Source organism: Aegilops tauschii, chromosome 2 (genome assembly GCF_002575655.3).
Source record: "Aegilops tauschii subsp. strangulata cultivar AL8/78 chromosome 2, Aet v6.0, whole genome shotgun sequence".
Classification (NCBI taxonomy): Eukaryota; Viridiplantae; Streptophyta; class Magnoliopsida; order Poales; family Poaceae; genus Aegilops; species Aegilops tauschii.
Genome location: NC_053036.3, coordinates 349,128,332 through 349,152,987, shown reverse-complemented (window position 1 = coordinate 349,152,987; position 24,656 = coordinate 349,128,332). Strand labels below are relative to the sequence as shown.

Below are 24,656 nucleotides of genomic sequence, written 5' to 3'. Positions count from 1 at the left end.
ATGAACATGAATATGCTTTGTGAGTAGTTACGTTTGTTCCTGAGGACATGGGAGAAGTCTTGCTATTAGTAGTCATGTGAATTAGGTATTCGTTCGATATTTTGATGAGATGTATGTTGTCTCTCCTCTAGTGGTGTTATGTGAACGTCGACTACATGACACTTCACCATTGTTTGGGCCTAGAGGAAGGCATTGGGAAGTAATAAGTAGATGATGGGTTGCTAGAGAGACAGAAGCTTAAACCCTAGTTTATGCGTTGCTTCGTAAGGGGCTGATTTGGATCCATATGTTTCATGCTATGGTTAGGTTTAACTTAATAATTCTTTTGTAGTTGCGGATGCTTGCAATAGGATTTAATCATAAATGGGATGCTTGTCCAAGTAAGGACAGCACCCAAGCACCGGTCCACCCACATATCAAATTATCAAAGTACCGAAAGCAAATCATATGAACGTGATGAAAACTAGCTTGACGATAATTTCCATGTGTCCTCGGGAGCGCTTTTCTTTATATAAGAGTTTGTCCAGGCTTGTCCTTTGCTACAAAAAGGATTGGGCCACCTTGCTGCACTTTATTTACGTTTGTTACTTGTTGCTCGTTACAATTTATCTTATCACAAAACTATCTGTTACCTATAATTTCAGTTCTTGCAGAGAATACCTTGCTGAAAACCGCTTATCATTTCCTTCTGCTCCTCGTTGGGTTCGACACTCTTACTTATCGAAAGGACTACGATAGATCCCCTATACTTGTGGGTCATCAAGACTCTTTTCTGGCGCCGTTGTCGGGGAGTGAAGCGCCTTTGGTAGGTGGAATTTGGTAAGGAAAAATTTATATAGTGTGCTGAAATTTACTGTCACTTGTTACTATGGAAAGTATTCCTCTGAGGGGCTTGTTCGGGGTATCTTCACCCCGACCAGTAGAGCAAAGAGTTGCTCCTCGGCCTACTGAACCTACTAAAAATGAAAATTTCTACTTTGAAATTCCTTCGGGTATGATAGAAAAACTGCTAGCTAATCCTTTTGCAGGAGATGGAACATTACATCCTGATGAGCACCTAATATATGTGGATGAAGTTTGTGGAGTATTTAAGCTTACAGGTATGCCCGATGATGTTATCAAGAAGAAGGTCTTCACTTTATCTTTGAAGGGAGATGCATTGACATGGTATAGGCTATGTGATGATATGGGATCATGGAACTACAAACGTTGAAATTGGAATTTCATCAAAAGTTTTATCCTATGCATCTTGTTCATCTTGATCGCAATTATATATATAATTTTTGGCCTCGCGAAGGAGAAAGCATCGCTCAAGCTTGGGGGAGGCTTAAGTCAATGTTATATTCATGCCCCAATCATGAGCTCTCAAGAGAAATGATTATTTAAAAATTTTATGCTCGGCTTTCTGATAACAATCGCACCATGCTCGATACTTCTTGTGTTGGCTCTTTTATGATGAAGACTATTGAATTCAAATGGGATTTATTGGAAAGAATTAAACGCAACTCTGAAGATTGGGATCTCTACGAAGGTAAGGAGTCAGGTATGACACCTAAGTTTGATTGTGTTAAATCTTTTATGGATACCGATGTTTTCCGTAAATTTAGCACTAAATATGGACTTGACTCTGAGATAGTAGCTTCTTTTTGTGAATCTTTAGCTACTCATGTTGATCTCCCTAAGGAGAAGTGGTTTAAATATCATCCTCCCATAGAAGTAAAAGTAGCTGCACCTATTAAAGTTGAACAAAAGACTATCACTTATAATGATCCTTTTGTTCCTACTGCTTATGTTGAGAAACCACCTTTCCCTGTTAGAATAAAGGATCATGCTAAAGCTTCAACTGTGGTTCGTAAAAGCAATATTAGAACTTATACACCTCCTGAGCAAGTTAAAGTTGAACCTAATATTGCTATTGTTAAAGATCTCTTGGCTGATAATATTGATGGGCATGTTATTTATTTCTTGTGATGAGACTGCTAGAATTGCTAAACCTTGTGCTAAAGATAAACATAGACCTGTGGTAGGCATGCTTGTTATTTCTGTTAAAATAGGAGATCATTGTTATCATGGCTTATGTGACATGGGTGCCAGTGCTAGTGCAATACCTATTGACTTATACAAAGAAATTATGCATGATATTGCACCTACTGAGTTAGAAGAAATTGATGTCACAATTAAACTTGCCAATAGAGATACTATTTCACCAATTGGGATTGTTAGAGATGTTGAAGTCTTGTGTGGGAAAATTAAATATCCTGTTGATTTTCTTTTTCTTGGTTCTCCACAAGATAGCTTTTGTCCAATTATATTTGGTAGACCCATCTTAAACAATGTTAATGCTAAGATGGACTACGAAAAGGATGTTGTTACTATTGGTTTAGGTGATATGTCTCATGAGTTTAAGTTTTCTAAACTTCGTAGACAACACCGTGAAGAGGAATTGCCTAGCAAAGATGAAATTATTGGTCTTGCTTCTATTGTCGTACCTCCTAGTGATCCTTTAGAACAATATTTGCTAGACCATGAAAATGATATGTTTATGAATGAAAGAAGGGAAATAGATGAAGTGTTCTTTAAACAGGGACCTATTCTGAAACACAACTTGCCTGTTGAAATCCTAGGGGATCCTCCTCCACTCAAGGGTGATCCTGTGTTTGAGCTTAAACCATTGCCTGATACTCTTAAATAAGCCTATCTTGATGAAAAGAAGATATATCCTGTTATTATTAGTGTTAACCTTTCAGAGCATGAAGAAAAGAAATTATTGAAAAATCTAAAGAAGCACTGTGCTGCTATTGGATATACTCTTGATGATCTTAAGGGCATTAGTCCCACTCTATGCCAGCACAAAATAAAATTGGAGAAAGACGCTAAACCAGTTGTTGATCACCAACGAAGGTTAAATCCTAAGATGAAAGAAGTGGTAAGAAAAGAAATACTAAAGCTTCTGGAGACAGGTATAATCTATCACGTTGCTGATAGTCAGTGGGTAAGTCATGTCCATTGTGTCCCTATGTGACGCCCCCGATTGAATCATACACTAATCATACAGGCAAACGTGTACGATCAAGATCAGGGACTCACGGGAAGATATCACAACACAACTCTAAAAATAAAATAAGTCATACAAGCATCATAATACAAGCCAGGGGCCTTGAGGGCTCGAATACAAGTGCTCGATCATAGACGAGTCAACAGAAGCAACAATATCTGAGTACAGGCATAAGTTAAACAAGTTGCCATAAGATGGCTAGCACAAACTGGGATACAGATCGAAAGAGGCGCAGGCCTCCTGCCTGGGATCCTCCTAAACTACTCCTGGTCGTCGGTGGCCTGCACGTAGTAGTAGGCACCTTCGGGGTAGTAGGAGTCGTCGTCGACGGTGGCGTCTGGCTCCTGGGCTCCAGCAGGTAGAAGGGAAAGGGGGAAGGGGGAAAAGAGGGAGAAAATCAACCGTGAGTACTCATCCAAAGTACTCGCAAGCAAGGAGGGAGAAAAGCAACCGTGAGTACTCATCCAAAGTACTCGCAAGCAAGGAGCTACACTACATATGCATGGGTATATGTGTAAAGGGCCATATCGATGGACTGAATTACAGAATGCTAGAATAAGAGGGGGATAGCTAATCCTGTCGAAGACTATGCTTCTGGCCACCTCCATCTTGCAGCATGTAGGAGAGAGTAGATGGTAAGTTCACCAAGTAGCATCGTATAGCATAAACCTACCCGGCGATCCCCTCCTCGTCGCCCTGTTAGAGAGCGATCATCGGGTTATATCTGGCACTTGGAAGGGTGTGTTTTATTAAGTATTCGGTTCTAGTTGTCATAAGGTCAAGGTACAACTCCGGGCCGTCCTTTTACCAAGGGACACGGCTATTCGAATAGATAAACTTCCCTGCAGGGGTGCACCACATAACCCAACACGCTCGATCCCATTTGGCCGGACACACTTTCCTGGGTCATGCCCGGCCTCGGAAGATCAACACATCGCAGCCCCACCTAGGCACAACAGAGAGGTCAGCACGCCGGTCTAAATCCTATGGCGCAGGGGTCTGGGCCCATAGCCCATTGCACACCTGCATGTTGCGCGGGCGGCCGGAAGCAGACCTAGCCTAGCAGGCGTTCCAGTCCAATCCGGCCCGCGCCGCTCAGTCGCTGACGTCACGAAGGCTTCGGCTAATACCACGACGCCGAGTGCCCATAACTGTTCCCGCGTAGCTGGTTAGTGCGTACAGGCTAGTGGCCAGACTCAGATCAAATATCAAGATCTCGTTAAGCGTGTTAAGTATCTGCGAATGCCGACCAGGGCCAGGCCCACCTCTCTCCTAGGTGGTCTCAACCTGCCCTGTTGCTCCGCCACAAAGTAACAGCCGGGGGCCATCGGGAACCCAGGCCCACCTCTACCGGGATGGAGCCACCTGCCCCTTCAGCCCCCATTTCAGAAGAGTATCATAAGTAATGTAACAGTATCAAGTATATAGCATATGCCCGTGATCACCTCCCGAAGGGATCACGGCCCGGTAGTATAGCATGGCAGACGGACAAGAGAGTAGGGCCACTGATGGAACACTAGCATCCTATACTAAGCAGTAGGATAGCAGGTAAAGGTAACAACTGTAGCAACAATGACAGGCTATGCATCATAATAGGATTAACCGAAAGCAGTAACATGCTACACCACTCTAATGCAAGCAGTATAGAGAAGGAATAGGCGATATCTGGTGATCAAGGGGGGGGGGGCTTTCCTGGAAGCTCTGTTGCACAGGAAGAAGGGTCGTCGGTGATGTAGTCGTACACACGGACATCGGCAGCGGTCTCGGAGTCTACCAGAAAGAATTAACAGAGGGGGAACACAATAAATAGCATAGCAATCAAATGTAACACAAGCAAGACGCGGCACTACGTTGTGCTAGGGGTGACCTAACATAGGGATAGGTAATACCGGCGAAGGGGGAAAACATCCAGGAAAGTATTCCCGGTGTTTGGCATATTCGGACAGACGAAACGGAGGAGGAAAGTTGCGTGTTCGCTATGCTAGGGATGTGTGGTGGATGGACGGGCTACGTATCCGGATTCGTCTCGTCGTTCTGAGCAACTTTCATATATATATTATATTCATCTGAGCTACGGTTTATTTTATATGATTTTACAAGGTTTTAGCAATATTCTGAAATTACTGGATTTATTTAATTCAAAAAGTATTAAATGCAGATTGCTATGTACATAGAAAGTGTACACAGACATATGTGTTTGAGGCTGGCAGATGGGGCCTGTGTGGCTGAGTCGGCGGTACAGTCAGCGTTGACTGGGTCAATGTTGACCAGTCAACAGGGTCAGAGGGGCCCACATGTCATAGGATATATTTTAACAGGGATTTTATCTAGTTAGCTTATCTAAATGGGCCCATTAGTCATAACCTGTTAGTGTTGGGAGGGTTTAGTGCTACTATTTGGTTAGGCCAAATAATCAAACAAGGGTCGGCCGGTCATAGTAGTAGCAGCAAGAAGCAGTCAGCGGGAGCCGCCGCGGCAGCAGAAACAGCAGAGCACCAGCAGCTTGAGCAGCAGAGCAGAAGCGAGTGGGTAGCAACAGCAGCTACGCACCGGGCACGGCCCGAGCGCGCGTGGCGACGCAGCACGCGCTGGTAGGCACGGCTAGGAGCTCGCGACAAGCGCGGCCAAGCAACGCAGGGGGGCGGCAGCGGGCGACCGGCGGTAGGCACGGCGCGAGCGGCAGAGGCACAACTGTAGTTGCTGCCGGTGTCCTCGCACTCTCTCGCCCCTCTGTAACTGAAGAACTGTGAGAGAGTATTTTGTGTTGCGTGCTACTAACCGCAGCGCCATGTCGTTACAACAAGAGATTCTTCCTAGTCTACCATCCATGTTTGAGCTAATGGCCACACTATCCCACACGAGCGAAGACCGCGGTACTAGCTACTACATGCACAAAACAAAGACTGTGCATGTACGAGAACACACTCCTGGTGGTGCATGCTTATACTGATGAAACTGAATAAATCAACACCTAGCTTAACTGAAGAAGGAAGCAGTAGGATTCAGTGTCAAACAACAGCGGCAGGAGCAATAGGGGCCACGGCAGCGACGGCTACAGGCGCGTGCAGCAGGGCTGCCGCACGCGGTCGAACGGGTGGCTATAGGTGTGCGGCCAGGCTGTGTGCGGGATGCAGGGGAGCACATAGGTCGAAGGCGGCCATGGCGTGAGCGGACTGGCGCCGGCGGGCGAGCAGCCGCGAGGGCACGTTGGCAGCAGCAGGCACGGGGCTGCGCGACATGCGTAGATGGGTGTGGTCGGGGCGGCAGGGGAGGCGGGGCACCGGCGAACTTCAACTCCGATGTAGACGGCGTCTATGGGGCGAGCACGAGGTAGAAGAGAGGGGAGAGGAAGATATGCTCACAGTGCGCCTGCAGATGAGCAAAGTGAGCGCGAGGACGGGTTGTCAGAGTCGAATTCAAGGACGAAGTCGTCGGCGTCTGAGGAGGAAGAAGCCGGCGGAGAGGGTGATGCAGAGGCGGTGAGCTTGAGGCCGGGGTCGGGGAAGGCAGAGCAGAGCACATAGGAGCTCGTGGGCGTGCTCCTAGGCGATGGCGAGGCCATGGGGTGCGCGGGTGACGGCGCCCATGGCGACGGCGTCGGGCGCTGGCGGATCTGGAGGGGGCGAGGCCAAAGGGAGAGGAGGAAATTGGGGGTCGCTAGGGTTCGCCCTGGGTGTTGTTGGGGTACTTATCCGTCGCGGGGAGGCAGTGGATGCTTAACACGGTGATGATCGGTGGCGTGGACGGCGTGCAGGCACTGCCAGCCCCATGGATGAACAGGAGAGGGAGACAAAGGCGCTGGTGGGCTGGGCCTGCGCCTTGTCGGTCTAAGGCCCAGGGGAAGCAGGGGGCTTTCCCTTTTTCTTTTTCTTTTGTATTGTTTTGTTTTCTGTTTTTACTCTTTTATTTCTTTACTGTTTTCATTTGAAGTTTCTTTTATTTTAGTTTTATAAAATACCAAATGAGCACCTAAATTAGTATTACTAATTAGTCCACTGCCACGATTATTTTGGCACACTACTAGATTAGTTATATTATTATAACTTTATAAAAGGCATTAAATTAATTACTTTGCCCTCTGTTTTGGTTGTTTTAGTGCATTTAAATATTATAAGAAATGTTGGTCTCTCCAACATTATTACTCATGAATTTATTTGTCACATTTAGAACATTTTAGTTTTAATGTTTGAAAACTTTTATTGTTTGCTTGATTTGATTTTGAATTTGAATCGGTTTTTGAAATAACGCGAGATTAGCAACAGTAATCGAAGTGACGTGGCACCCTTAGCAGAGAATTACCGTAGCTTAATTATCCGGGCGTCACACCCTAAGAAGGGAGGTATTACTGTTGTTCCCAATGATAAAGATGAATTGATCCCACAAAGAATTATTACAGGTTATAGAATGGTAATTGATTTCCGCAAATTAAATAAAGCTACTAAAAAGGATCATTACCCTTTACCTTTTATCGATCAAATGCTAGAAATATTATCCAAACATACGCATTTTTGCTTTCTAGATGGTTATTCTGGTTTCTCTCAAATACCTGTGTCAAAAGAGGATCAAGAAAAGACCATTTTTAGTTGCCCTTTCATCACCTTTGCTTATAGACGTATGCCTTTTGGTTTATGTAATGCACCTGCTACCTTTCAAAGATGCATGATGGCTATATTCTCTGATTTTTGTGAAAAGATTGTTGAGGTTTTCATGGATGATTTCTCCGTATATCGAACTTCTTTTGACGATTTCTTGAGCATCCTTGATCGAGTTTTGCAGAGATGTGAAGAAACTAACCTTGTCTTGAATTGGGAGAAGTGCCACTTTATGGTTAATGAAGGTATTGTCTTGGGGCATAAAATTTCTGAAAGAGGTATTGAAGTTGATAAAGCTAAAGTTGATGCTATTGAAAAGATGACGTGTCCCAAGGACATTAAAGGTATAAGAAGTTTCCATGGTCGTGCCGGTTTTTTATAGGAGGTTCATTAAGGACTTCTCTAAAATCTCCAGGCCTGTGACTAATCTCTTACAAAAAGATATTCCTTTTGTCTTTGATGATGATTGTGTAGAAGCATTTGAAATACTTAAGAAAGCTTTAATTTCTGCACCTATTGTTCAGCCACCTGATTGGAATTTACCCTTTGAAATTATGTGTGATGCAAGTGATTATGCTGTAGGTGTTGTTCTAGGACAAAGAGTTGATAAGAAATTAAATGTTATCCAATATGCTAGTAAAACTCTAGACAATGCCCAGAGAAATTATGCTACTACTGAAAAAGAATTGTTAGCAGTTGTATTTGCTTGTGATAAGTTCAGACCTTATATTGTTGATTCTGAAGTAACTGTCCACACTGATCATGTTGCTATTAAATACCTTATGGAAAAGAAAGATGCTAAACCTAGACTTATTAGATGGGTTCTCTTGCTACAAGAATTTGATTTGCATATTATTGATAGAAAGGGAGCCGAGAACCCCGTTGCAGACAACTTGTCTAGGTTAGAGAATGTTCTTGATGACCCAGTACCTATTGATGGTAGCTTTCCTGATAAACAATTAGCTGTCATAAATGCTTCTCGTACTGCTCCATGGTATGCTGATTATGCTAATTACATTGTTGCCAAATTTATACCACCTAGTTTCACATACCAGCAAAAGAAAACTCTGAAGAAGCACCGTGCTGCTATTGGATATACTCTTGATGATCTTAAGGGCATTAGTCCCACTCTATGTCAACACAAAATAAATTTGGAGAAAGATGCCAAACCAGTTATTGATCATCAACGACAGCTGAATCCTAAAATGAAATAAGTGGTAAGAAAGGAAATACTAAAGCTCCTTGAGGCAGGTATAATCTATCATGTTGCTGATAGTCAGTGGGTAAGTCCTGTCCATTGTGTCCCTAAAAAGGGAGGTATTACTGTCGTTCCTAATGATAAAGATGAATTGATTCCGCAAAGAATTATTACAGGATATAGGATGGTAATTGATTTCCACAAATTAAGTAAAGCTACTAAAAAATATCATTACCCCTTACCTTTTATTGATCAAATGCTAGAAAGATTATCCAAACATACACATTTTTGCTTTCTGGATGGTTATTCTGGTTTCTCTCAAATACTTGTGTCCGCTGATGATCAAGCTAAGACCACTTTTACTTGCCCTTTCGGTACTTTTGCTTATAGAGGTATGCCTTTTGGTTTAAGTAATGCACCTGCTATCTTTCAAAGATGCATGATGGCTATATTCTCTGACTTTTATGAAAAGATTTGTGAGGTTTTCATGGACGATTTCTCCGTTTATGGATCCTCTTTTGTTGATTGCTTGAGCAACCTTGATTGAGTTTTGCAGAGATGTGAAGAAACTAATCTTTTCTTCAATTGGGAAAAGTGCCACTTTATGGTTAATGAAGGTATTGTCTTGGGGCATAAAATTTCTGAAAGAGGTATTGAAGTTGATAAAGCTAAAGTTGATGCTACTGAAAAGATGCCATGTCCCAAGGACATCAAAGGTATAAGAAGTTTCCTCGGTCACGCCGGATTTTATAGGAGGTTCATTAAGGACTTTTCAAAAATTTCTCGGCCTCTGACTAATTTATTACAAAAAGATATACCTTTCGTTTTTGATGATGATTGTGTAGAAGCATTTGAAATACTTAAGAAAGCTTTAATTTCTGCACCTATTGTTCAGCCACCTAATTGGAATTTACCCTTTGAAATTATGTGTGATGCTAGTGATTATGCTGTAGGTGCTGTTCTAGGGCAAAGAGTTGATAAGAAATTAAATGTTATTCAATATGCTAGTAAAACTCTAGACAATGCTCAGAGAAATTATGCTACTACTGAAAAAGAATTCTTAGCAGTTGTATTTGCTTGTGATAAGTTCAGACCTTACATTGTTGATTCTAAAGTAACTATTCACATGGATCATGCTGCTATTAAATATCTTATGGAAAAGAAAGATGCTAAACCTAGACTTATTAGATGGGTTCTCTTGCTACAAGAATTTGATTTGCATATTATTGATAGAAAGGGAGCTGAGAACCCCGTTGCAGACAACTTGTCTAGGTTAGAAAATGTTCTTGATGACCCACTACCTATTGATGATAGCTTTCCTGATGAACAATTAAATGTCATAAATGCTTCTCGTACTACTCCATGGTATGGTGATTATGCTAATTACATTGTTGCTAAGTTTATACCACCTAGTTTCACATACCAGCAAAAGAAAAAGTTTTTCTATGATTTAAGACATTACTTCTGGGATGACCCACATCTTTATAAAGAAAGAGTAGATGGTGTTATTAGACGTTGTGTACCTAAGCATGAACAGGAACAGATCCTACGCAAGTTTCACTCCGAGGCTTATGGAGGACACTGATACGTCCATTTTGCATCGTGCTTTTATATCGATATTTATTGCATTATGGGCTGTTATTACACATTATGTCACAATACTTATGCCTATTCTCTCTTATTTTACAAGGTTTACATAAGGAGGGAGAATGCCGGCAGCTGGAATTCTGGGCTGGAAAAGGAGCAAATATTAGAGACCTATTCTGCACAACTCCAAAAGTCCTGAAACTCCACGAAAGTTATTTTTGGAAATAATAAAAAATACTGGAAGAAGAATCCACATCATGGGGGCCTCCACCTGTCCACGAGGGTGGGGGGCGCGCCCTACCCCCCTGGGCCTGCCCCCTGCCTCGTGGGCCCCCTGTTGGCCCTCCGGTGCCCATCTTCTGCTATATGAAGTCTTTCGTCCGAAGAAAAATCATAAGCAAGCTTTCGGGACGAGACTCCGCCGCCACGAGGCGGAACCAATCTAGGGCTCTGGCAGAGCTGTTCTGCCGGGGACACTTCCCTCCGGGTGGGGGAAATCATCGCCATCGTCATCACCAACGCTCCTCTCATCGGGAGAGGGCAATCTCCATCAACATCTTCACCAGCACCATCTCCTCTCAAACCCTAGTTCATCTCTTGTATCCAATTCTTGTATCTAAGTCTAGGATTGGTACCTGTAGGTTGCTAGTAGTGTTGATTACTCCTTGTAGTCGATGCTAGTTGGTTTATTTGGTGGAAGATCATATGTTCAGATCCTATATGCATATTAATACTCCTCTGATTATGAACATGAATATGCTTTGTGAGTAGTTACGTTTGTTCCTGAGGACATGGGAGAAGTCTTGCTATTAGTAGTCATGTGAATTTGGTATCCGTTCGATATTTTGATGAGATGTATGTTGTCTCTCCTCTAGTGGTGTTATGTGAACGTCAACTACATGACACTTCACCATTGTTTGGGCCTAGAGGAAGGCATTAGGAAGCAATAAGTAGATGATGGGTTGCTAGAGTGACAGAAGCTTAAACCCTAGTTTATGCGTTGCTTCGTAAGGGGCTGATTTGGATCCACATGTTTCATGCTATGGTTAGGTTTACCTTAATACTTCTTTTGTAGTTGTGGATGCTTGCAATAGGGGTTAATCATAAGTGGGATGCTTGTCCAAGTAAGGACAGCACCCAAGCACCGGTCCACCCACATATCAAATTATCAAAGTACCGAACGTGAATCATATGAACGTGATGAAAACTAGCTTGACGATAATTCCCATGTGTCCTCGGGAGCGCTTTTCTCTATATAAGAGTTTGTCCAGGCTTGTCCTTTGCTACAAAAAGGATTGGGCCACCTTTCTGCACTTTATTTACTTTAGTTACTTGTTGCTCGTTACCAATTATCTTATCACAAAACTATCTGTTACCTATAATTTCAGTGCTTGCAGAGAATACCCTCCTGAAAACTGCTTATCATTTCCTTCTGCTCCGCGTTGGGTTCGACACTCTTACTGATCGAAAGGACTACGATAGATCCCCTATTCTTGTGGGTCATCAAGACTCTTTTCTGGCGCCGTTGCCGGGGAGTGAAGCGCCTTTGGTAGGTGGAATTTGGTAAGGAAAAATTTATATAGTGTGCTGAAATTTACTGTCACTTGTTACTATGGAAAGTATTCCTCTGAGGGGCTTGTTCGGGGTATCTTCACCCCGACCAGTAGAGCAAAGAGTTGCTCCTCAGCTTACTGAACCTACTGAAAATGAAAATGTCTACTTTGAGATTCCTTCGGGTATGATAGAAAAACTGCTAGCTAATCCTTTTGCAGGAGACGGAACAATGCATCCTGAGGAGCACCTAATATATGTGGATAAAGTTTGTGGATTATTTAAGCTTGCAGGTGTGCCCGGTGATGTTATTAAGAAGAAGGTATTCCCTTTATCTTTGAAGGGAGATGCATTGACATGGTATAGGCTATGTGATGATATGGGATCATGGAACTACAAACGATTGAAATTGGAATTTCATCAGAAGTTTTATCCTATGCATCTTGTTCATCGTGATCGCAACTATATATATAATTTTTGGCCTCGCGAAGGAGAAAGCATCGCTCAAGCTTGGGGGAGGCTTAAATCAATGTTATATTCATGCCCCAATCATGAGCTTGCAAGAGAAATAATTATTCAAAAAATTTATGCTCGGCTTTCTGATAACAATCGCACCATGCTCGATACTTCTTGTGCTGGTTCTTTTTTGATGAAGACTATTCAATTCAAATGGGATTTATTGGAAAGAATTAAACGCAACTCTGAAGATTGGGATCTCGACGAAGGTAAGGAGTCAGGTATGACACCTAAGTTTGATTGCGTTAAATCTTTTATGGATACCGATGTTTTCCGTAAATTTAGCACTAAATATGGACTTGACTCTGAGATAGTAGCTTCTTTCTGTGAATCTTTTGCTACTCATGTTGATCTCCCCAAGGAGAAGTGGTTTAAATATCATCCTCCCATAGAAGTAAAAGTAGCTGCACCTATTAAAGTTGAAGAAAAGACTGTCACTTATAATGATCCTATTGTTCCTACTGCTTATGTTGAGAAACCACCTTTCCGTGTTAGAATAAAGGATCATGCTAAAGCTTCAACTGTGGTTCGTAAAAGCAATATTAGAACTTATACACCTCCTGAGCAAGTTAAAGTTGAACCTAATATTGCTATTGTTAAAGATCTCTTGTCTGATAATATTGATGGGCATGTTATTCATTTCTGTGATGAGACTGCTAGAATTGCTAAACCTTGTGCTAAAGATAAACATAGACCCGTGGTAGGCATGCATGTTATTTCTGTTAAAATAGGAGATCATTGTTATCATGGCTTATGTGATATGGGTGCTAGTGCTAGTGCAATACCTTTTGACTTATACAAAGAAATTATGCATGATATTGCACCTGCTGAGATAGAAGATATTGATGTCACAATTAAACTTGCCAATAGAGATACTATATCACCAATGGGAATTGTTAGAGATGTTGAAGTCCTGTGTGGGAAAACTAAATATCCTGCTGATTTTCTTGTTCTTGGTTCCCCACAAGATAGCTTTTGTCCCATTATTTTTGGTAGACCCTTCTTGAACACTGTTAATGCTAAAATAGACTGCGAAAAGGATGTTGTTACTATTGGTTTGGATGATATGTCTCATGAGTTTAATTTCTCTAAATTCCGTAGACAACACCGTGAAGAGGAATTGCCTAGTAAGGATGAAATTATTGGTCTTGCTTCTATTGCCGTGCCTCCTAGTGATCCTTTAGAACAATATTTGCTAGACCATGAGAATGATATGTTTATGAATGAAAGAAGGGAAATAGATGAAGTGTTCTTTAAACAGGAACCCATCTTGAAACACAATTTACCTGTTGAAATCCTAGGGGATCATCCTCCGCCCAAGGGTGATCCCGTGTTTGAGCTTAAACCGTTACCTGATACTCTTAAATATGCTTATCTTGATGAGAAAAAAGATATATCTTGTTATTATTAGTGCTAACATTTCAGAGCATGAAGAAGAGAGATTATTGAAAACTCTGAAGAAGCACCGTGCTGCTATTGGATATACTCTCGATGATCTTAAGGGCATTAGTCCCACACTTTGTCAACACAAACTAAATTTGGAGAAAGATGCCAAACCAGTTCGTGATCACCAACGACGGCTGAATCCTAAGATGAAAGAAGTGGTAAGAAAGGAATACTAAATCTCCGTGAGGCAGGTATAATCTATCCCGTTGCTCATAGTTAGTGGGTAAGTCCTGTCCATTGTGTCCCTAAGAAGGGAGGTATTACTGTCGTTCCTAATGATAAAGATGAATTGATTCCGCAAAGAATTATTACAGGTTATAGGATGGTAATTGATTTCCACAAACTAAATAAAGCTACTAAAAAGGATCATTACCCCTTACCTTTTATCGATCAAATGCTAGAAAGATTATCCAAACGTACACAGTTTTGCTTTCTAGATGGTTATTCTGGTTTCTCTCAAATACCTGTGTCAGCCGATGATCAATCAAAGACCACTTTTACTTCCCCTTTCGGTACTTTTTCTTATAGACGTATGCCTTTCGGTTTATGTAATGCACCTGCTACCTTTCAAAGATGCATGATGGCTATATTCTCTGACTTTTGTGAAATGATCTGTGAGGTTTTCATGGATGATTTTTTCGTCTATGGATCCTCTTTTGATGATTGCTTGAGCAACCTGGATCGAGTTTTGCAGAGATGTGAAGAAACTAATCTTGTCTTGAATTGGGAAAGTGTCACTTTATGGTTAATGAAGGTATTGTATTGGGGCATAAAAATTTTGAAAGAGGTATTGAAGTTGATAAAGCTAAAGTTGATGCTATTGAAAAGATGCCATGTCCCAAGGACATCAAAGGTATAAGAAGTTTCCTTGGTCACGCCGGATTTTATAGGAGGTTCATTAAGGACTTCTCAAAAATTTCTCAGCCTCTGACTAATTTATTACAAAAAGATATACCATTTGTCTTTGATGATGATTGTGTAGAAGCATTTGAAATACTTAAGAAAGCATTGATCTCTGCACCTATTGTTCAGCCACCTAATTGGAATTTACCCTTTGAAATTATGTGTGATGCTAGTGATTATGCTGTAGGTGCTGTTCTAGGGCAAAGAGTTGATAAGAAATTAAATGTTATTCAATATGCTAGTAAAACTCTAGACAATGCTCAGAGAAATTATGCTACTACTGAAAAAGAATTCTTAGCAGTTGTATTTGCTTGTGATAAGTTCAGACCTTACATTGTTGATTCTAAAGTAACTATTCACACGGATCATGCTGCTATTAAATATCTTATGGAAAAGAAAGATGCTAAACCTAGACTTATTAGATGGGTTCTCTTGCTACAAGAGTTTGATTTGCATATTATTGATAGAAAGGGAGCTGAGAACCCCGTTGCAGACAACTTGTCTAGGTTAGAAAATGTTCTTGATGACCCACTACCTATTGATGATAGCTTTCCTGATGAACAATTAAATGTCATAAATGCTTCTCGTACTGCTCCATGGTATGCTGATTATGCTAATTACATTGTTGCTAAATTTATACCACCTAGTTTCACATACCAGCAAAGGAAAAAGTTTTTCTATGATTTGAGACATTACTTTTGGGATGACCCACATCTTTATAAAGAAGGAGTAGATGGTGTTATTAGACGTTGTGTACCTGAGCATGAACAGGAACAGATCCTACGCAAGTGTCACTCCGAGGTTTATGGAGGACACCACACTGGAGATAGAACTACACATAAGGTATTGCAATCCGGTTTTTATTGGCCTACTCTCTTCAAGGATGCCCGTAAGTTTGTCCTATCTTGTGATGAATGTCAAAGAATTGGTAATATTAGTAGACGTCAAGAAATGCCTATGAACTATTCACTTGTTATTGAACCATTTGATGTTTGGGGCTTTGATTATATGGGACCTTTTCCTGCCTCTAATGGATACACACATATTCTAGTTGATGTTGATTACGTTACTAAGTGGGTAGAAGCTATTCCAACTAGTAGTGCTGATCATAACACCTCTATTAAGATGCTTAAGGAAGTTATTTTTTTGAGGTTTGGAGTCCCTAGATATTTAATGACTGATGGTGGTTCACATTTTATTCATGGTGCTTTCCGTAAAATGCTTGCTAAGTATGATGTTAATCATAGAATTGCATCTCCTTATCACCCGCAGTCTAGTGGTCAAGTAGAATTGAGTAATAGAGAACTCAAATTAATTTTGCAAAAGACTGTTAATAGGTCTAGAAAGAATTGGTCCAAGAAACTTGATGATGCATTATGGGCTTATAGAACTGCATATAAAAATCATATGGGTATGTCTCCGTATAAAATGGTTTATGGAAAAGCAAGTCACTTACCTCTCGAACTAGAACATAAGGCATATTGGGCCATTAAAGAGCTCAATTATGATTTCAAACTTGCCGGTGAGAAGAGGTTATTTGACATTAGCTCACTTGATGAATGGAGAACCCAAGCCTATGAAAATGCCAAGTTGTTTAAAGAAAAAGTTAAAAGATGGCATGACAAAAGAATACAAAGCGTGAGTTTAATGTATGTGATTACGTATTGCTATACAACTCTCGTTTAAGATTTTTTGCAGGAAAACTTCTCTCTAAATGGGAAGGTCCTTACGTTATCGAGGAGGTCTATCGTTCCGGTGCCATAAAAATCAACAACTTCGAAGGCACAAATCCGAAGGTGGTGAACAGTCAAAGAATTAAACATTATATCTCAAGTAATCCTATAAATGTTGAAACTAATATTATTGAAACCGTAACCCCGGAGGAATACATAAGGGACACTTTCCGGAACGTTTCAGACTCCGAAAAGGAATAGGTATGTGGTACGGTAAGTAAACCGACTCCAAAACAGTTCTAAAGGCAATTTTTCTCCGTTTTGGAATATTTAGAAAAATAGAAAAATAAGAAGCAGTCCGGGAAGGACACGAGGGCTCCACGAGGGTGGAGGGCGCGCCCTACCCCCCTGGGCGCGCCCCCTGCCTCATGGGCACCTCGTGTGCTCTCCGGACTCCGTTTTCTTGCACGATCGTATTTTGGTCGGTGAAAATTCATTATATAATCTCCCGAAGGTTTTGACTCCCGTATCACGCAATTATCCTCTGTTCTTGTTTCGAGCTGTTTCCTGTCAGGTTTGTTAAGGCCAGGCATCATGTCGTCCCCCTCCTCCAACAATGGTGACAATGATGCTTGGCTAATGAAGATAGAGCTGAGGAGGGAAGAACCCATGAAGATCAACAAGGATGAAGGGATCAAGAAGGCCACGGAGGATCAAGCTCCTGCAACAGAAGATAGCCTTCAACTCAATCACAATCTTCTTACACCAACTGAGATTGAAGCTTTCAAGATGATTGAGTTAGCTCGTATACAAAACAAGTATCTCACACGTGAAAATATATTGTTGAAGGAGCATATTGTTGCACTCAAGGGAATTATCCGTAAGTTGGAGGACCTCTTACGCTCGATGTGCGACTATCCATCATCACCTCCACCTTCTTCACCAACAAAGGAGATATAATCACTTGGGTATGGGCACTCCCCTTGGCAACTGCCAAGCTTGGGGGAGGTGCCCCGATATCGTATCACCATCACACTCCTATCTTTACCGTTTTTCTTAGTTCAATCCTTTTAGTAGTATCTTGATCTAGTAGAATAAAAAAATTAGTGTGATCTAGTATCACCATCATGAGCTATTATTGTTGACATTACCCTTGAGGTAAAAGGTTGGGAGGCGAAACTATAAGCCCCTATCTTTCTCTGTGTCTAATTAAAACTCCGTAACCACAAGTATTGCGTGAGTGTTAACAATTGTGAAAGACTAAATGATAGTTGAGTATGTGGACTTGCTGAAAAGCTCTTATATTGACTCTTTCTGATGTTATGATAAATTGCAATTGCCTCAATGACTAAGATTATGGTTTGTTAGTTCTCAACAAAGTTTCTGATTCATACTTGACATTGTGGATAGATTATTACTTGAGCGTAAGAAATCATATGACAATATTCATATATGTTGTTGTTATAAGATTAACCATGATGCCCTCATGTCCGTATTTTATTTTATCGACACCTCTACCTCTAAACATGTGGACATATTTATCATTATCGGCTTCCGCTTGAGGACAAGCAAGGTCTAAGCTTGGGGTAGTTGATACGTCCATTTTGCATCATGCTTTTATATCGATATTTATTGCATTATGGGCTGTGATTACACAATATGTCACAATACTTATGCCTGTTCTCTCTTATTTTATAAGGTTTACATAAGGAGGGAGAATGCCGGCAGCTGGAATTCTGGGCTGGAAAAGGAGCAAATATTAGAGACCTATTCTGCACAACTCCAAAAGTCCTGAAACTCCACGGAAGTTATTTTTGGAAATAATGAAAAATACTGAGCGGAAGAAATACCAGAGGGGGCCCACACCCTGGCCACGAGGGTGGGGGCGCGCCCTACCCCCCTGGGCGCGCCCCCCTGCCTCGTGGGCCCTCCAGTGCCCATCTTCTGCTATATGAAGTCTTTCGTCCGAAGAAAAATCATAAGCAAGCTTTCGGGACGAGACTCCACCGCCACGAGGTGGAACCTTGGCGGAACCAATCTAGGGCTCCGTCAGAGCTGTTCTGCTGGGGACACTTCCCTCCGGGAGGGGGAAATCATCGCCATCGTCATCACCAACGCTCCTCTCATCGGGAGGGGGCCAATCTCCATCAACATCTTCACCAGCACCATCTCCTCTCAAACCCTAGTTCATCTCTTGTATCCAATTCTTGTCTCTAAGTCTGGGATTGGTACCTGTAGGTTGCTAGTAGTGTTGATTACTCCTTGTAGTTGATGCTAGTTGGTTTATTTGGTGGAAGATCATATGTTCAGATCCATTATGCATATTAATACCCCTCTGATTATGAACATGAATATGCTTTGTGAGTAGTTATGTTTGTTCCTGAGGACATGGGAGAAGTCTTGCTATTAGTAGTCATGTGAATTTGGTATTCGTTCAATATTTTGATGAGATGTATGTTGTCTCTCCTCTAGTGGTGTTATGTGAACGTCGACTACATGACACTTCACCATTGTTTGGGCCTAGAGGAAGGCATTGGGAAGTAATAAGTAGATGATGGGTTGCTAGAGTGATAGAAGCTTAAACCCTAGTTTATGCGTTCACTACAAAAAAAGACACATCCGTGACATTTTGGGCCGAACGAAAAAAAATCTGTCATACATATGACACTTCTATGACGATAATTGTGACAAAACCCGGTATCATCATAGATGTGGTGGGCTCCTACTTCTATGACAAAAAATCATGATAGAAAATGGGCTTTTCGTCCTGGGCGGGCCGGAGACGCAGCTGCATGACATTCTTTGGGCCGTCCATGACGGAAAAAACCGTGGTAGAAGCGAGGGCGAGGAAAATTTCGGGGAGTTCCCGGTTACGGTGGGAGGTCGGGGGCCGAGCGATGCGTGTTTCTCTCGTACACGTACGCGCGTGTGTGCGAGGCGTTGGCTCTAACTGAACCCGAGCGATTGCATTGCAGGCTACGCGTTACTGAACCCGAGCGATTGATCGATGGCTGTTAACTGAACCCGATCGAGCGATTCCTTCGCTACTGCTGCTAACTGAAGCCAATCGATGCTGCCTTTGGATGAACAGTGAGCGTTGCTGGGAGGTTTGGATGAACAGTTCCCGGTGGGGGTGGATGAACAGGACCCCGTGGTGTTGCCTCTGGATGAACAGGACCCCGATCGATCGAGACGGTTGGGGCTGGATGAACAGGACCCCGTGGAGGGCAGGATGAACAGGACCACCCCGTGGAGGGCAGAATGAACAGTAGGCGGTGGAGGGCTGGATGAATAGTAGCTCGTGGAGGGGTGGTTGAACAGGAGCCCATGGAGAGGGGTGGTTGAACAGTAGCCGGTGGAGTAGCGCGTGGTGGAGGCTGGATGAACAGGAGCCCGTGGATGAACAGTCGCAGGTGGAGGCTGGAGGAGGTCGACGGTGGATGAATAGTAGCCCATGGAGGCTGGAGGGGGTCGACGGTGGAGATGAACAGTATCCCGTGGAGTCCCGTTTTGCGGTACGCCACACCCCTCCCGATGAACAGGACCCCCGTTTCGACCGTAGCGCTCCAACACAAGTCCGTTTCCTCGTTTTGCGGTACGCCACACCCCTCCCGATCAACAGGACCCCCATTTCGACCGTAGGAGGTCCGTTTCCTCCGTTTTGCGGTACGCCAGACCCCTCCCGATGAACAGGATCCCGTTTCAAACATGGCCGGTCAAACACAAGGCCGTTTCCTCCGTTCTGCGGTACGCCAGGCCTCGTTTCCATCGGCTGTTCCGTGCAAGCCCTCCCAATGAACACGACGACGCATTCCGTTCCGACCCAGCCGGTTGGCTCCCCATGAACATGACGACGACGTTGTTTCTCCGTTCCGACCCAGCCACGTACACGAGCCCTGGCCGTACGTATGCGCGAGTAGGCGTTCGAGACCCCGCCCGTATGTACACATACGTGGCCGTATTTTCTTTCTTGCACCCTGGCCGCTGTACGTACGTGTACATGCTACGTGCACGCCTCTACTACGACACGTACGCGCCTCTACTACGACACGTGCGCGCCTCTACATCCACCAGTATATATGTACGTACACGTTCGCGACCAGAATGACAACGCTACGTACGCTTCGACCAGGTGGGTCCCGACTGTCAGGCACTTCCTTGCCTGTGAAGATGTAGCTGGTGGGTCCCAGCAGTCAGGGGGGTGAATCGTTTTTTTTTTGCCCGGACGCACTTCCTTGCATGCGAAGATGTAGCTGGTGGGTCCCAGCAGTCAGGGGGAAACGTTTTTTCGCGAAATACAATGGCCCGTCCGGTGGGTCCCAGCTGTCAGGTGGAGGAATAATTATTTTCCGCGTAATAAGGAGGCACTTCCTTGCTGCGGCCGTGGACCCAGCTGTCAGCCTGTCCACGTACAGTCCACGTCCGATGGAAGTTGTTCCTTGACCACGTTGACCACGCCGCGCCGAGAACACCAGGGCGGTGGACGACGGCGAGGCCTAGGAAGGGGACTACGGGGAGCTGGGGAAGACGCGGCAGTGGAAGCCCGCGCGGAGAGGAGTACGAGGGTTCACTGGTTCGACTGCGGTGTGAGGCTGCCGTCACCGCAGGGCCTGGCCAGCGGTGGGAATAGTAGGGGGCAGTGAGGCCTCCGCTGCAGCACAGCCGGCCACGGGAGGCAGGAGCATGCGGCACGACCGACGCTGCTTTGGGCGGCTGGAGCAAGAAGACCAGAGGTTGAAGAAGCACTACGGCCGTTGGATGGACATCGTACGGTCACTAGAGCTAGAATCGTGCATATTGACTAAGTTGACAAAGCCCTCCGTCCCCGTCAACTTAGTAGGCCCACAAGTCAGCCTGCCACTATACTGGGTCCCAGCTAACAGGGGGAGTATTCATTTTTTGTGCGTAATAAGGAGGCACTTCCTTGCGTGCGAAGATATAGCTGGTGAGTCCGAGCTGTCAGCGGCGGTAACGTTTTTTCGCGAAGTACAGAGGCCCTTTCGGTGGGTCCCTGATGTCAGGTGGAGGAATCATTATTTTGCGCGTAATAAGGAGGCATTTCCTTGCGTGCAGCCGTGGACCCAGCTGTCGGCCTCTCCACGTACAGTCCACTTCAGATGCATGTCGGCCGTTGACCACGTTGACCAAGCCGCGCCGAGAGCACCAGGGCGGTGGGTGACGGCGGGGCCTAGGAAGGGAACGACACGGAGGCAGGGAAGACTCGGCAGTTGTTTCCCACGTGGAGGGGAGTACGAATGTACGAGGGTTTACTAGTTCGTCTGCCGTCGCCGGAGAATAACAGCAGGTGTGGGTGAGTAGAGGGATGGCTAGGCCAGCGATGGGAGTACGGTGGGGCGGTGAGGCATGCGCGGCAGCAGAGCCGGCCGCGGGAAGGAGGGAGCAGGCAGTCCCGCCAGCGCTTGTTTGAGCGGCTGGAGCAGGAAGAGCAGAGATTGAAGAAGCACGACAGCCGTTGGATGGACATCCAACAATTAGTGCTTGTGCGTCAACCTTTTTTTAGGAAAGCCTCAAATTTGTGGAAAACAGCATACAGCCCATCTACCATTATTTCTAATAATTTACAGCCCATTTGCTAATTATTAAGGTTTTTTTTTGGAGCTCATATTCTTTTTGTTAGCATTACAGGCCATACTGTGGCCACGGTTAAAAAATTATACGAAATTTTGCATATTTCGGTGCGGTCCGAACTGTTTTTAATCCCGAAATTTCGACTCACATTCAAACTGATTTTAAAAATAAATGTATATCAATATAAAATCCAACAAATTCTCCACGCATAAAAATTAATGTAATTTAAAATCTCAAAATGAAAAAAAAAGATATTTGAAACTAATTGCCGGTTTGATGTGTTTTACAGCCCATTTCTCATTACTGATGGGCCATTTTCTCGGCCAGCCGAATGAAAGCTCTCCTCGTCTTGAAAGATTTGCAGCCCAACAGGCCTGACAAAGTGACTTACTTGGCAAATCCCAAAAAAACTGGGATGTGGCCGTGGACCCAGCTGTCAGCCTCTCCATGTACAGTACTCTTCTGATGGAATGTCGTTGACCATGTTGACCACGCCGCGCCAAGAGCACCAAGGCGGTGGACGACGGCGAGGCCTAGGAAGGGGATGACGCGGAGCCGGGGAACACGCGGCAGTGGATGCCCACGTGGAGAGGAGTACGAGGGTTCACTGGTTCGGCTGCGGTGTGAGGCTGCCGTCGCCGCAAGCCCTGGCTAGCGGTGGGAGTAGTAGGGGGCGATGAGGCCTCACCGGCAGCACAGCCGGCCACTGGAGGCAGGAGCAGGCGGTCTCCCCGGCGCTGGTTTGGGCGGCTGGTGCAAGAAGAGCAGCGATTGAAGAAGCAGCAGGACCGTTCGATTCAAATCCAATGGTTACTGCTGCTAGAATCGTTTGTTGACTAAGTTGACAAGCCCTGCATACGCGTCAACTTAGGAGGCCCACAGGTCAGCCTCCCAACCGGTGCACCCCAGATGTCAGTGGGAGGAATCATTTTTTCGCATAATAAGGAGGCAGTTGATTGCGTGCGGCCAGGCCAAAGGAGGGAGTAGGGTGGGCCGGGGAAGCCTGCGCGGCATCACAGCGGGCCACAAGAGGAGGGAGCAGGCAGTCCCGTCGACGCTAGTTTAGGCAGCTGGAGCAGGAAGATCAGAGATTGAAGAAGCACGTCGGCCGTTGGATGGACATCCAACAGTCACTGCTGCTAGAATCGTGTGTTCACTGACAAAGCCTTGCGTAAACAAGTCAGCCTCGAAATCTGTGGCGTGTACAGCCCATTTGCTATTATTTTTATAATTTTTACTCATTTTCTAATTCATATGGAATTTATTGCAGCCCGTTTTCCATTTTTAGAATTGCTGGCCATTTTCTGGTCAGTACCAGGGTCAAAAAATTAACTAAATATGTGGGAAATTTTGAAAATTCGCAAATTTTTGCTGGGGAACGAAATATTCTTAATCCAAAAATTAATAGCCATACTAAAACAAATTTAAAAATAAATTAGTACTATGTCATGTTAAATCCAATGAAATACGTATAAGATATCAGTGAAGAACAAAAACAAAAAAAGAAACTTATATCCCATTTGCTATAATTTTTTTGGAATTTTCAACCCCTTTTGATATTACTTTTAACAGACATTAACCATACTCTTAAGCCAGGCCGGAATGCATCTCTCCTCGTCTTGAAAGAATTGCAGCCCAGTAATTCGGAGAAAACAAATAGGCCTAGCTTGGGTATTCTTCAAAAAGAAATACTGGACTACCTATTTTCCCAAAGAACTGGTGCATGAGCATTTATCTTTATATATTTATTTATTTATTTACTTATTTATGTTTAGGGGACCATGAGCATGTACCTGGGCCGGATTCATGTGAGAACCTCCTTTCCAGTTAATTATGGGCTTCTCTATTGGGCCTTCATCAGTGGGTTGCATGTTATCAACAAGTTGAAAATGTGTTCCCTACGAAAAATAGTATGCGCTACGTACGGTACGGGGCACTAAAGGATCGAACCATGCAACGACTTCCAAAACATTGTGTTTGTCGTTCTAACAACACATTTATTCAACCAACAGACGAAATATACTACTGATTGTACATTGAAAACAGCAGCATCAGCAACCAGGGCTGGGGGTGCAACAGAAGCAGTAAGCAGGCCAGAAGAGTGAAGACGCAGCTCTCTCTTCCAAACCAAACATCAGCCATCATTACAAAAGGGCTACCAAAAAAGAACAAGTGTATGCATCAAACTAAATAAAGATCCTACTACACCAAGTGTACGCATCTAACTAACTGGCTCAGTTAGACATTACTATTTATTAAGCTGTGGAGATTGGCTGACGGCTTGAACCAGATGGGTGTCTGACGGGGGAAACTCCAGCCAGCAGGTCGAAGTCTAATACTTGCGACCCTCTCTCCTACTTTGGGCTGCAGAGCGTGGCGGCACATATCAGGGTATGGTGCATGCAGAGACGCATGGTACGCTGTGTACACACAGTTTTGCCTGATGAACGAAACCGCGCTGCCATCATGATCCTTGCCATCGGTTATCTCCTGGTTAATCAGATAATTCAGTCCGACAAACAGAGAGCGTGTACCAAGGCTACTTA

General features: G+C 43.8%; 1 long non-coding RNA gene across 1 annotated transcript; it reads right to left on the bottom strand.

The window, feature by feature from the left end:
• Positions 1-3,094: 3,094 nt before the first annotated feature.
• Positions 3,095-6,832, bottom strand: LOC141041678 (uncharacterized). Its single transcript, XR_012202691.1, has 2 exons — positions 6,418-6,832; positions 3,095-4,825 (listed from the first exon to the last, which is right to left on the bottom strand). It is a non-coding gene; the product is annotated as an uncharacterized lncRNA (long non-coding RNA).
• Positions 6,833-24,656: the final 17,824 nt, after the last annotated feature.